The sequence below is a fragment of the Arachis ipaensis genome, chromosome B10 (assembly GCF_000816755.2).
Source record: "Arachis ipaensis cultivar K30076 chromosome B10, Araip1.1, whole genome shotgun sequence".
Classification (NCBI taxonomy): Eukaryota; Viridiplantae; Streptophyta; class Magnoliopsida; order Fabales; family Fabaceae; genus Arachis; species Arachis ipaensis.
In genome coordinates, this window is record NC_029794.2 from 98,659,609 (window position 1) to 98,675,435 (window position 15,827).

General features: G+C 37.9%; 1 long non-coding RNA gene across 1 annotated transcript; it reads right to left on the reverse strand.

Annotated features, from left to right (window-relative positions):
* On the reverse strand, window positions 10,805-11,703 carry LOC110267771. The gene is made up of 2 exons (XR_002355680.1): window positions 11,180-11,703; window positions 10,805-11,087 (listed from the first exon to the last, which is right to left on the reverse strand). It is a non-coding gene; the product is annotated as an uncharacterized LOC110267771 (long non-coding RNA).

The following is a 15,827-nucleotide window of genomic DNA, read 5'->3' on the forward strand; positions in this document are numbered from 1 at the left end:
CCGTCAGTAACCTCAAGTGACAATCGCGAGCAAAAACAACGGTGACGGTAACTGTAACAACCACGCGGTGTTAACCTTTCCAGAATTCCAACAGAACAGAAACCAAACTCAAAAATCTTACCAGCGGTGGAACACGGTGGCAGCAGGGTCTCAAGTGGCAGAAGCTCAGCCCGGAGCTCCGGTGGTGATCCCAAAAGTCACATAATCACTCCCGGCAGCCCAAATTACGGTGACTCAGCCTGCTCCTCTTCCTGTAGTGATTCCTGCAACATCACAAGCCAAAGAGTAGAGAGTGACAGAGCTCAACCATGGTGAAGCAGGGCGGTACAACGGCGGCCAAGCACATCCCCTCAAACGGGACTGACGCGGACACAGCTCCTCTTCTCCGTGCTCGTTGGCGACGCATGAAGTACAAAGGTAGCATCTTCCCTTTCTCAGCGGACCAGAACAATGGAGACAGAAGGATTCATCTTGCTCCTCTCTCGCTGTTGGAAAGGATGAGGACCACACAACTTTAGTGGCGGTTCTCAGCGACCCATCATCTGCGGCGGCGCTGGGCAGAGACAGTGACGACGCGACTGGCGATAACGGGCTTAGATGACGACCCAGGCGGTGATGGTCTCCCCTGTCGCGCTCTGCCTCTCTCTGCTGTGCAAACTCCCACCTCCCTCTCTCTTCGTAATCACCGACAGAGGCAAGATGGCGGCGACTCAGCAAGGATGAACTCCTCTGGTTCGGTGACAGAGGCGCGGCTCAGGCTCCAAGGACCAGTTGGCAATGGCAGCGACGATACAGCTCAGCAACCACGTGGTGACGGCACGAACAGATCCTTCTTCTCCCTTCGGCTAGCAACGGCGGCGACGGTAGGACGCATTGGCGCGGCGGCGAGGCGACGGCAACGCGGTGAGCTTCCTTCCGCCTCTCCTCAGCCGCAACTCAATCTCCCTCTCCTTCTCTGCCTCAGTTCCTTTCTTTCGTGGAAATGGGAAGCCGGGTGTGCTGCGATCTGTTGGGGGAAGGGGGAAGATTTGCTGTTGTTGCTGAGTGTATTGGTTTGAGGAAAGGGGAAGTATTGCTGCTGCTGTTAGAAGAGAGGGGCTGCAGCAGTTGGGGGAAACCGGGTTGGGTTAGGGTTTCCAAGGTTAGGGTTTCATTTTCAAAAATTAGGGTTAGGGGCATTTTAGTAATTTCAGATGAAATTGGGAATAATGTAGTAATTGAAACCCAAATTAAATTCAGCACTAATTGTATATAGAAAAATACTATTTGCTCATCAATCTTACAAATTATTTTCCATAAAATGCCCAAATCAAAATAATTAGAAATAATATAATTAAACCCTTTATTTTCCAAAGTAACAGTATTAATATTTAAAATATTAATTATTTAATCCGAATCATATAAAAATCCTTATTATTTCACAACTACCAACTTTATAATATAATTGACTAAATCCCCGTTTCGGTCCTTGAGATTCACGCGATTATTCAATTTGGTCCCTGAAATTCAAAATTACCTATACTGATTCTCCAGATTCAAGTCTGGACACCAATGTGGTCCCTCGACTTTTTTCAGCTATGATTAGACAAACGGAGTGCTAAGATGGCACCCTCCCTGCCACGCTGGATGATGAGGAAACGATGTCGTTTACCCTTGACGCCCAAACAAGTCAGAAATATCATTTACTCATCATCCAGCGTGGCATGTAGGGTGCCATCTTAGCACTCCGTTTGTCTAATCATAACCGGAAAGAGTCGAGGGACCACATTGGTGTCCAGACTTAAATCTGGAGAACCAGTATAGGTAATTTTGAATTTCAGGGACCAAATTGAATAATCGCATGAATCTTAGGGACCAAAATGGAGATTTAGTCAATATAATTATAGAAAATAATCCAATAATTATCAAATTGGATAATAAATCATAACTTGTCTCAAATTCAATAAATCACAACTTGCCTTAATTATCATTAATAAAAATGATTTTCGAAATTAAGGCTATAAATAACTATATGATTTGAGACTTGATCATAATAAGACTTTTCAAAAGTTCTGGGTCTTACATCCTACCCACTTTATAAAAATTTTTGCCCTCGAAAATTGATACAAAATGAAAGAAATTCCATAACAGTTCACCCTTCAACACATTTAAGGAAGAAGCAAAAATATCTCATCATATAAACATATATACGATTTTCAAATACTTTGATTGTCATATGCATAAGGATGCAAAGGTAGAAGTGTGAGTGCAAAGAAAACACTACAAGGTAGGCTCAATGCAAAAGGTGACATGGGTCAAACATGTGATAGTAAGGTAAGGCATTGAAGGTTATAAAACAGGATGAGGTTATAACGACGTGATCAACATCCGTACACTAATCTCATCTCAACCTCAAAGCTTCAACCTTCCAACTCCATCAAGCACTTTACAATTCTCATATCCGATCATAAGCCTAACGATCGCAAGCTCGTTTGCAAGGGACAAAACACCCACAACTCATCATAACGTCACACACCTACCGCTTCACCTTCCATATACACATATCACATCTTAAAGAACTAACGCATCGCGTTACTACGTCTACAAGTCGCACGTGATATCAAAATAATTCTTGAGTCTACTCAGAAGGATACAAGACTTTAGAAAGGAGAGGCAAATGTCAAAGATAATACTCGTAGATTTGAGAGAATGTATCCAATTCCAGATAAACAAGGATGCTCAAGCAATGAAGTTTGCTAGACATAATTTCATTGACAACTTCAAAAATAACCCTTGGATCAAGAAAAATCCAACAGGACAAATAAGAAGAAAGTCAACGCATTGGTTTGAAACAAATTCAAGATGAGTCGAAGAAGTATGAGGTTTACAGAAGAGAATATCTCAAACCCAAGACAAGACTCACAGAACTCAAGAGCACGATTAAAATACTTCCGAATACTCTGTTCGTTAAAAGAGTCGAAAATTTGCGGAAAAATCACTTCGCATGCTAACAGAAAAGTTAAGCAATAACCATTCTTCAAGAGAGTAACAAAAGCATAAACGTGGCTTTGCTTTAATACAAGTTCATGTTGAAGTATATTATATAGAGTTTTAAAACAACATGTACACAGGTTTGGTTAAGCGCTAAAATATTTCCTCAAATATTTTAGAAAGATAGTTAGGTGCATAGGTTAACCAAAAGCAGTTCATGAAAACTTGGAAGTAATCAAATGCTTATTCAAAAATTCCAAAAATTCATATTCAAACAAGCATGTATATCATTTATAGCAAGGACGAAAGAGGAAGTTAAACTCCTTTTAGAAGAGAAATTCCGAAGTAAAAATTTGCTTACAATTTGGTAAGGGGAAATAAGTGGTGCGTTACAAACGAACCAATTTCCACTAAACAAGGAAGCTTTCCAAAACTTCATTTAAAATAGCGTATGACAACTTTAAATTAACTCCGTCAAAATTGAACAATGGCTTCAATCTCAATCAAACAACAAAAAATAAATTCCGTTTAGTATTCTTCCAAAGAGAATTCAAAACTTCTTTAAAAAGTTCAAAACAAGACTCCAAAAGTGTTCTTGAAATCACCATCTCAGAAGAACATTCAAGAAGTTTAAGATGTACTAAAAAGGAGTCAAGCCATACTAGAAAGGATCTTAAATCAGGATAGTTCAAACAAGATCCACTAGGCATGAGGCATCAAACCAGCTTTCAATTGATTCAAAAGAATACAAAAGTCATAGGAAAATACAACCCAATCATTAGTAATTTCCCAAGGATAAATCTTTGACTAAAAAATCTTGTAAAGACAATGAGAGAATAAACGATGCACTATTTTTAAAACGAATCAAAATGACTCATATAAGAATGAGATTCACCATAGAAGAAAAACCAAGATCAATGGAAATGTTCACAAAATGCAAAAGATTAGTTAAAAACAGAATCACGTATGACATTCATAGAGGTGAAAAGCTTAAGAAGGAACGAGTCCGTTCATAAGAAGAAAGCTATGAGTCCAACATTTTCAAAAGAACAACAATGGCATAAATCATGTAGTATGCTAAATCAGACTCAAATCAACATGAATTAAGTAAAGTTTATCAAACGAAACTCAACCGGGATAAAAGCGAGAAATCCCCTTTCTTTCCAGAATTTTGAAAAATACCCCAAATACAGAATCGAATAAAGATGTCTGTTGGAACCATAGTAATATTACTAGAAAGTCAATTTACTTTTAAAGTAAGTGCAGTTCCATAAACCAGTAAAAGTACAAGCAAGGTATTAGAAATAAATGGTTGTTAAACTGTATAAGAAATCTTCAAAGCTTCATATATAGATAAGTATATATCTAATCAACAGCAACTTTGATAAAAATCTCAAAATTGGCTGTAATCACTGTCAAATAAGAGAAAAACTGAATCAACAATTTCTCAAAGAATGGACTCAGAACCCGGAGTTAAAAAGCACAGCGTATTAAGACAAGTTTAAAGCTATATCAAAGAACACCTGAATCAAGAAGAACTCAAACAATGGAAGATAGACGCAACAAGGATTCCAAACAAACATATGCAATTAAGATCAAAACAACAATGCATATGAATGGAGGGATAGAGTTGAAAAATCAAACTACTTTTCAAAAGGATTAGCAAACAAGAACTTCAAATTAGGATATGAAAGAACAGGTCGACTTGAACAGAAATCAAGACACACAACTGAATAGCCTCGAAAAATAGTTTCCAATGTTCCCAAAACCCGCGATTTGCTTTACTCGAAACTCGTATATCGCCTATGATAACCCATCAGTGGTCTCATGTACATAATTCACTAGTATTAAGCCGGCCAAACTTAATACCAAGAATTATGCAATGCAAGACTAACGGCGTCAATCAATAGATCGTCATGTGCATAAAGCTCTAATTCTCGTCATTCGACAAGGCCTAATACATGACAAGCACTCAGAGTATGCAACTGAAGCATAGTCGGTCCATTCCTCAGGCTCTACAGGAAGGACTGCTATGATACCATAATGTAACACCCTAACTACTAAAGCTCACACTTCCGGCTGCGCAACTCTGATAGCTCGGGCATTACGACGACACTTATACTATTTAATACTAAAATATGAGCCTATTTGAAACTTTAAACCGCAATACCGCTCCCAAAAATACTTTCGTTCGATAACGTACATCCATAAATACCATACAACTTACAACAACTCATAAAGAGTACATCCATATATATACATAAATATATATAAATAATATTACAAGCAATAACCAATACAATTCCTATCCCTCTTATAGAATATATCAAGATAAAGGCGAGGGTTCAATAAACCATAACTAAAACAATACAGAGCATCTCAACAACTAAATAAACTCTTCGTGACTTCTGCGCCCATATCCTGAAAGGGGAAAAATGTAGGGGGGTGAGAACATCATCCTCGAAAGGGTTCTCAGTAGAGGGTTTTTGGGAATTACTGTAATAGGATACGTGAAGATAAACTATACCAGTGATTACTACCTGTCTTATGCCTCTTTTCAAAAACAACAGTTTACATTAAAAGTAAAGTCGGAAATCTTTTCTAAAAGAGGAATCGTTCAATTCTCAAAAACTCAAAAGCCTTTCAAAAAGGTTTAACCATGCTGAACCAAATTAGCATTTCACACTTTTCCAAATCAGAAACACAAAACCGAAACCAACCATCGGTCCATCTCAATTCAACCACGGCCCTAGGCCCAAACAATCCAACCAACAACCAATCACCACAATCCAACAGAGTCCCAGACGCAAACACAGATAGGAAGTTCAAGCACAAACAAACAGTTATTACAAGTAGAACAGTTAGCAATTAATCACATAGGCAAACCAAGTATAATATGCACACCCAACCAATGTCACATAAATGCATATGATGCATGCCTGTCCCTAGTGGCTGATGATATCATCTGTCGGTTATAGAGCCAACCCGACAAGTCCTGGTAGCTAACCATTGGACTGTCCCTATGTCGTGTCTCCCCAACTCGAGTTATACTCAATATAAGTTTGATCATAGTCATGATCCATATCCATCACCCTCACTGGTGAATATTTATAGGGGTGAGCTCATCCGAGGCTTTCACAGTGCCCGGCCACCCTGACGACATAGGGTAAAAAGAGCTTCGAGTCTCAACCTGGAGCACGTGGTGGCTAGCCACTGCTTCCTCCCAGGGAAACTCTTATCTCCGATAGTGGAAGTGCAACATCACAACTTATCAATATCTCAGCATAAATGCTTTCATTCTCAATCAGGGATCAATATCCATCTCAGCCATCCGGCTCACGATTCAATCCAGAACCAGCCAATATTCATAATCATACACAGCCATTCCGGCTCACAACAAAACAGCACTTCCACATTCAAAATCATCAAATTCATGAAATCGGCATTTAAGCCATAAATCATTTTCTCAATTCATTTCACTTTGAAATCAAATTTCAACTCTTTTCAGCCTTGGCTTTAAAGATCTAATTCCTCAAATCATCTCAGGCTCATAAGCCAATTTTACTCAAAGTGAGTTCCCTTTTTAAAACAAAGTCGCTCTCGACATTCTCTTTCCAAAACTTCCAAAACCATGGAAAGTTAAAAATTCATTTTGAAACATTCAAAATTATCCATCCAACAATGGGATTTTATAACAAAGTTTCTCGGCAGAGTCCCAAGTCTTTAGGGAAGGTCAACCTATATCAATTCCTTAAAATTCATTGAAACCCTTAAAATCATGGATTCTCGGTTCAAGTAAATAAAACTAAATTTATTATGAAACCAATCATACAAAATCACAAGTTCAAACCCGGTCCAAAAATCAACTCATTTGAAAAGGAACCGGTTCATTTGAATCAAACCACTTTCAGGTTTCTTTTTGGAACCCATTTTTCTAACTCTTCTAAAATGCCTCAAACTTAATTACTCAATCAAAAGTCTAGATTCCTTTGAAATCACTAAAAGCTCCTTTTTATATTGAAATCAATATTAGAGTATCATTCTTTCCTTCAGTGATTCAAACGGTAAAAATAGTTCATTTCTAAATAAGTCAAACTCGAGGCATAAAGTTCACTAAATAAATTAAGCTTGAAAATATAATTATTCTCTTAATAAATCAGATAATACAACTTCTCAAATCCAATCCTTTTTAAATAACTTTTCAAACAAGACTAGGATTTTGTAGAAATTTCGGCAGCACCTCTCCTAAAACTTGGACTTTTGCCACCCGGTTCGGGTTCCAACTAAACCGTTTCTCATTCCTTTTCAATAGCTCAAAACCAGAAATCAATTCAAAGCAAGCTAAATCCAACAGTCGCCTCAGTGGCTTATCTCAAGAAAACCATTTCAAAATCAACCCAATATCAACCGATTTAACTCGTTTCCAAAGCTTTAAAGAAACGGTTCAGTAACAAATCATTTGTCCAAGATCAAGTCAATTAAAGTAAACCAGGCTAAATTCAAAAGTGCATTCGACTTTTCACATCATCAAATGATTGACTCAAATCAAATCAATCCTCAACGGATTAAACTCAGATTTCAAATCTTTAAAGAATCACTTCAAAACATTACATTTCACAAAGCCGCACAACAATTCAACCAAACCAACATCCATAATCAGTCGAGTTAATCAAATAACACATAAGGCAGATACAATCACCAAATACACGATATCTCACAACAGTATCCATATGTAATAATTCCAATACTTAAAACATAGTTTTTGGAAAGCGCCCCTACCTCGGCAAGCAAAACTTAACCCAAGCGTGTCAACTGCACTCTTTTTGCTCTGCCCGAAATCACCGGCAATCAGAACCCGACTCGGCTTGCTCTCTCGAAAGCAGAAACAGCTACAAGCGGCATAAGCAAATCGGATTCTAACTCCTAAAACCATTAACATCGCAAATACCTTATTACACGGAATAGAGCACTAACGCTGGGCTTTCGAAAATTGAAATACTCACTAAAATAACAAAACGAAGCATCCGCAGCTCCCTATCAACCCGACAGTGGCTCCGTCAGTAACCCCAAGTGACAATTGCGAGCAAAAACACCGGTGACAGTAACTGTAACAACCACGTGGCGTTAACCTTTCCGGAATTCCAACAGAACAGAAACCAAACTCAAAAATCTTACCGGCGGTGGAACACGGTGGCAGCAGGGTCTCAAGTAGCAGAAGCTCAGCCCGGAGCTCTGGTGGTGATCCTGAAAGTCACATAATCACTCCTGGTAGCCTAAATCACGGTGACTCAGCCTGCTCCTCTTCCTGTAGTGATTCCCGCAACATCACAAGCCCAAAGAGCAGGGAGTGACAGAGCTCAACCATGGTGAAGTAGGGCGGTACAACGGCGGCCAAGCACAGCCCCTCAAACGGCACTGACGCGGACACAGCTCCTCTTCTCCGTGCTCGTTGGCGACGTGTGAAGTACAAAGGCAGCATCTTCCCTTTCTCAGCGGACCAGAACAACGGAGACAGAAGGATTCATCTTGCTCCTCTCTCGCTGTTGGCAAGGATGACGACCACACGACTTCAGTGGCGGTTCCCGGCGACCCATCATCTGCGGCGGCGCTGGGCAGAGACAGCAACGACGCGACTGGCGATGACGGGCTTAGACGACGACCCAGGCGGTGATGGTCTCCCCTGTCGCGCTCTGCCTCTCTCTGCTGTGCAAACTCCCACCTCCCTCTCTCTTCGTACTCGCCGGCAGAGGCAAGATGGCGGCGACTCAGCAAGGATGAGATCCTCTGGTTCGGTGACAGAGGCGCGACTCAGGCTCCAAGGACCAGTTGGCAATGGCAGCGATGATACGGCTCAGCAACCACGTGGTGACGGCGCGAACAGATCCTTCTTCTCCCTTCGGCTAGCAACGGCGGCGACGGTAGGACGCGTAGGCGCGACGGCGAGGCGACAGCAACGCGGTGAGCTTCCTTCCGCCTCTCCTCAGCCGCAACTCAATCTCCCTCTCCTTCTCTGCCTCAGTTCCTTTCTTTCGTGGAAATGGGAAGCCGTGTGTGCTGCGATCTGTTGGGGGAAGGGGGGAAGATTTGCTGTTGTTGCTGAGTGTATTGGTTTGAGGAAAGGGGAAGTGTTGCTGCTGCTGTTAGAAGAGAGGGGCTGCAGCAGTTGGGGGAAACCGGGTCGGGTTAGGATTTCCAAGGTTAGGGTTTCATTTTCAAAAATTAGGGTTAGGGGCATTTTAGTAATTTCAGATGAAATTGGAAATAATGTAGTAATTGAAACCCAAATTAAATTCAGCACTAATTGTATATAGAAAAATACTATTTGCTCATCAATCTTACAAATTATTTTCCATAAAATTCCCAAATCAAAATAATTAGAAATAATATAATTAAACCCTTTATTTTCCAAAGTAACAGTATTAATATTTAAAATATTAATTATTTAATCCGAATCATATAAAAATCCTTATTATTTCACAACTACCAACTTTATAATATAATTATAGAAAATAATCCAATAATTATCAAATTGGATAATAAATCATAACTTGTCTCAAATTCAATAAATCACAACTTGCCTTAATTATCTTTAATAAAAATGATTTTCGAAATTAAGGCTATAAATAACTATATGATTTGAGACTTGATCATAATAAGACTTTTCAAAAGTTTTGGGTCTTACACCAATAGTCATCTTCACTATACAACCTAACTATAAAATATTCATTCTCGAGGTTTATGAGATCCATACCACCTGTTTTAGCCCACATAGTATCAAGTCTTCGCTTAAGAACTCTATAGCTAATCCTTCTCCCTAGAAGTTTGATTATAAGTGCATGCCCCCATGATTTCTCTAACCTTTTCTTCTCAGCTTTGTTGACATGAATGCTAAAGGTACCATTCTGTAATCTTCTAACCGAGATGGAAGGGTTGTTACGCTCCTCTTTCTTCATTTGACGGATGGCCTCTCTCTGGTCTTGACTCATCTCCAACTCCTCCATATTTGTCTCAATGTCGCTCTCGGATGAGTCTTCCGACATCAAGCCCTCCTCTTCCGAATCATCGACTTGTGGTTCAAGACTACCATGGATAACTAGAGCAGCATATGTTCTTCTTCTGCCATTTTTCCCTGTGAAGGCAGTTTTGTCAAACATCCACAACTCCTCTCTAGGAACTTTGGACGTTTCTCCTCCAAAGCCTCCTTCGTCATTACGTATCTTCTTCTTACTTCGTTGAAGCTGATCAGCTTCTTCAATGGAAGGTTCTGGTTGCGTCATTTTCATCGTTCAACTGACCATTCTAATACTACTAATTTTTGTAAGTCAAAACCTCAAAAAAATAATAATCATGGTTTTCGGTCAGAAAATACTGAGTAAGCCCAGAAAATACTCAGATACGAGGTTATGTTATTAGGTTGGGCCTAAGAGAATCAACTAAACCCAGTGATATGCTTTTGCACAATTTCGTGGTAGTTTAGTTAAGACCTAGCTCAACTGGTTAAACGATATGCCTCTTAATATGCTGCACCCGGGTTCAAATCTTGATGAGTGCACCAAGTGTTGAATATGAACCCTTAAGTGTTGTGTGGGTTAGTGTGTAGTTTGGGTGTGTTGTGATACCTAGAATTAGGGGTTGTTCAATCTACTTGACAAAAAAAAAAAAGTTTGTTGTTTCTAGGCCATAAAAATTTGCAGAACCAATAACTTCGAAGAACTTTACCAAAAACAAAGAACCTTCGTTCTTCGTAATGGAATTGATCATTTCATCATTGCTGGGTTCATATCAAGTTTAAGGATGAGTGATTAACACTTAACAGTTCAAGCGCCAAAACTAATTAAAAAAAAAACTTTATTATTTACTTTTAACAGAAACAAAATACACATTCACTTATAAATACACAACAATTGCGTCTCCTCATTATATAATATATAACAAATATTTAGGAAATTAATTAACTGTAAATATAATATAATTAACAGTAAAGAACATATACATGTAACAACTCCCACATATATATTTATATCAAAATCCTTTGCCGGCATCATCTCTGACATAATATATATATGACCAGTAATAAGTACAAAGTAAGCTGGTCCCGGGAATAATCACAACCTCACCTACAATAAAGACCAAATTTAGTAGCTTAAACAGCATCACTAAAAAAACCAATTAGATATATAACCAAAAATGAAAAGGAAAATTAACATACCATATATATATATACATATATGTATGTATATTACTCACTTAGCTTGATGATGATGATCAATGACCAGCACCAGGGCTTGGGATATCTCCATGTTTTCTGTAGAAATCATAATCATAATCATCAGCTGGTGGAGATTCATAGCTACTTGGAGTACCATAATCTTCCATCTCCATAGACATATGTAACCTTGATGATAATAATGATGCTTTCACATTAAAACCCTCCTTTTTCATGCTTCTTAATCTGCTTGTAGCTTCTGCTGTAGTCCCTTGGCACATCATGATACACATAACAATAGCTAGTATCACAACAATCGCCTCAATTTTATGCTTCTTGTTGAATAATAATAATCCCTTCCTCATACCCATCTGATCTTGATTTTTAGAAAAGTGCAGAAGAATCAAGATAATGAAACTAAACAGAGTATTAAATTAAAGTTGGTAAAGCCATTGCATGCCCATTTCAATTATTTATAGACCACTATGATCATATATCATAGCATGCTCACTCTTTTTTCAAAAAAGTAGGGTACGTAGTATTATTACTTTCTCTTAAAGCAACGCTTAATTAAGGGCCACATAGAGAACTATACCTATATTATTGCTTTGTTTGTCTCTATTATATTAAAATGATGCTTTTTATTAATTAATAATATGAAAAAAGGGATCATTACTCTCCTCTTCATGTCTATCGTTTTAATTTGTGTGTGCAAGAGCTATGTATGTTTTAATTTTAAAGAAACAAATAAAGTTTGGTAAAAATTAATATTGAACCCATGCATATATGGTTAATAATGTCCTCTCTTTTGACCACATAAAAGATTAGACACCATCCTCTATATGCTTCCAATGTGGCAAAATATAATAATGACCATAAGTATATTTAATTTGTTCCCTTAAGCTAAATCGGCTATCTACATATAGATCCAAATCTTTTCACCTACTTATTATCATTTTTCCAATTTCCCGATCTTTGGCAAAATTATTCATGTTCTGTTTATTAGTTTTAGTTTAATGTATAATTTTATAAATTTAGCGATTATAAACGTAATATATATAGAGGGTAAACTATAGTAACAAGTTGGATACACATAATTGTTGGGAAAATTAACCCACCAACAATAATAAACAAGAAAATTATTGCACATATTTAATTTTTGAATTGATTATCTAGGTGAATTTTTATAAGTTTCTCTGGCTGAGACCGAATCCTAAAGGGTAATGTTAGGTAGACAAAAAAAAAAAAAAACAGGCAGAACTTGCCTTATTTAGTATTAATTAATTATCGCAACAATTAATGAATACTAAATAAGATAAGTTATGGCTGTTTTTGGCTGATTTTCTTTAGTTGCCAAACATTCCGAATCCTAAATTGATCGCATTTCTGATAGCATTGTTCACTGTATATTCATGTTAACAAATTTGGGAATGCGATGGTATGTAATTAGCTAGGATGCCTTACGTTATAAACTTTACCAAATAATTAAAGTTGAGGTCCTTTTTAATTTAATGAGTTTACAGCTCGCAACATACGCCGACAATGCATGGTCATCAAAATTAATATATCTTCCTGCTTCTTCGGCTCCTTGCTACATTTAAATTTTTATTGTCACATTTTTTGTGACTGAAAAACAATTTATTCAATTACAACAACATAACATTCATCTCTAAAATAGATCGAAAATGATAACTCTCTTTAATAAATAAAAACTAATATAGGTAACAAAACAAATCAACCAACATCAGCTTTAAAAGGTATCAGTAGCTTAGTTGTGAAGAAAAGAAGAAGAAATCAGAGTGTAGAGGAAGAGAAGGAATGAAAGAGAAAAGAAAGAGAAAAAACTACTGCATTATGATTATTGTGAAAGTTAGTTACAGGTGGTTATAATGTTGATATTTATAGCAGCTGAGGAATATATAGAGAATGTGGTGATACAAGTTGGTTGAGGATGTAATTAATTAAGGCTGAGCTGGTATAACTATACTAACGTACCCCTTCAAAGCAAGGACCTCTTACGATTCTACATCAAAGACTCTTAACAAGCTTCTGAATTTAAGAAAAGCTGCAGCTGTGAGAGGTTTAATTAATGTGTCAGCTAATTGATCCTGAGTTGGGATATGTTGAACAAAAATCTTTTTTCTAGTTATATAGTCTCGAACAAAAGATTGGTTAAGGACAAAATGTTTAGACTTGTTATGCAAAATTGGGTTAACATAGAGAAGAACTGCTCTTTGATTGTCACAGTACAACACAGGCATGGTGGTGCATGAAATTCTGATTTCAATGAGTACGTTTGTAGTCAGACGATTCCAGTAACAGCTTCTGTACTACTCTTTAACACTGCTGTTTGCTTTCTGCTTACCCAGAAAATCAAATTAGAGCCAAGATAAACTCCATACCCGTTGGTTGATTTGCCATAATCAATGTCACTGGCCTAATCAGAATCACAAAAGTCATAGATTCTGAAATTTGTGAACTTAATGAACCTCAAATAATATTGTGTAGTGCCTGCCAAATACTTAAGATTTCTTTTGACTGTCTTCTAATGGGACTTAAGAGGGTTGTAAAAGAATTGTGCTACTTTATTGGCGGAAAAAGAGATCTCAAGCCTTGTAATTGTGGCATATTGCAGACCACCTACTATTAATCCGTACAAAGTGGAATTGCTAAATGAACTATCTCCAAAGATAGACAACTTCAGTGAGAAAGTCATAGGGGTAATCACAGGCTTTGCACTGCTCATTTCACCTCTTTTTAAAAGATTTTTAATGTACTTTGTTTGCTTGAGGGTCATTGTTCCATGGGGGTTTTCACTCCTTCAATGCCAGAAAAGTAGTTCATTTCATCTAGCTCTTTTAAGGGAAAAGTGTAAGAGCCAGATTTTTGTAAATTAAATAAAAAAGTTATTTATAATTGATTACATTTGTTGATAATTTTATTTAAAAAAAATTATCTTAAAGTTAATTATATTGGATTAAATTTGATTTTAAATTAATACTCTATCTAAACCCTAATTCCCAAATTAAAACCTACAAACCTTAACCCTAATCTAACCGCCTCACCGCCACTCACCCACCGCCATCCCCTTTTTCCAAATGCACACACACAACACACAACACACAACACACAACCCACACACACGTGAAACCAAAAAAGAGAAAGAGAGTGAGGGAGAAGAGAAGAGGGAGGAGCTGCGCCACCACCGCCGGCCTGGAGCTCGCCGTTCGTGTCCTGTCGCGTCGCAGCCCATCCGCATCCAACTCACCGCCAGTCACTGCCGTCGTCGCCAACGATGGAGGAAAGAGAAAGAGGAAAACACGAGGAGAGAGAGGGAATCCATTCGTGTTGTGTTGCCGCCGCTGGATGGGAGGGTCTTCGCTGAAGCCTTCACCGTGCCATCGCTGGAGGATGTCACCGAGGAGATGATCCACCGTAGGGGGAAGCTCGCGGAGACAAGGAGGAGAGCGATGAAAAGGTACTCTGGGGATGCTTCTATCACCGTCTGTGGAGCTGGGAAGGACTAGCGCCGCCATTGTCGAGCTGCTCTACCGCTGTTCTGGTCACCGGGTACCACGCGGGTATTGCCAAAACCACTACCGGAGCTGCCGCTACTTAGCTCAGTCAATTATTCTTAGTTACGGTAAGCATTTTCGTTTTGAAAAGCCCTTTAATCACTATTCTGTTACCCTACGCTGAGGTTTTGCGACGTGAATTGCTATGAGATTGAGTTTCAGTTATTATACGTTGCTTTTAGAATTGCTGTGGTTGCTACAAAAGTGGTTTGGGGCTATGGTTGCGGCTGCCGCTGATTGCGGGCCGAGAGAAAAGGGTTTCTTTGATGCGTTTGATTATGGGTTCGATGATTCGAGGTAGGGTTTTCTTAAAAACTTATTTTATATTGCAGGATTGTTATGAATAGATATTGACGTGAAAAGAAATATATTTTTATAATTTCGTGAGTCTTATGGATTGATTTGAGTTACCCTGGATGATTATATTGTGTGTCTGGTTGAATATCTGGTTATTTGAGAAGATTGAATATTTTGGGTTAGTTGATTGATTTTGTTAGATCGAAGGTTGCCGAATTGGTTTTCTTGAGATTTGAAAATATTTTGAGATTGGAAATGACCTGAGATATTGAATTTGGTTTTGTTGATTTATCGAAAATGATTCTTAGAATTGGCAATGATTTGAGATATGAAGATGACTTGATTTTGGAAGCAGTTTGATTTTATAAATGATTTGATATTGGAATTGGTCTGAGTTTGGAAAAGATTTGAGAAGAGTTTGAGAAATGGTTTGGTTGGGATCTTTGAAGGGTGGCATAGTCCGAATTTTAGAGGAGATGCTGCTAAAATTTTTATAAAAATTAGAGGTTTCATTTGAAATGGTTATTTAGAAAGATATGGATTTAAGGGTCATAAGATTTGATTTTGAGTTATTAAGGAAATGATTACATTTTGAGTTTAATTTATTAAGAAAAGAATTAACTATGTTTTGAGTTTGAATTATTGATGAACGGAATAGGAAGGATGATAAGGATTGATTTCAAAGTAAGATTTTTAAATGAATTGAATGATATTGAGAATGAATTTGAAAATAAAATTTAATTTGATTGAGGTACTTAGGAAATAGCAAGGATTGTGGT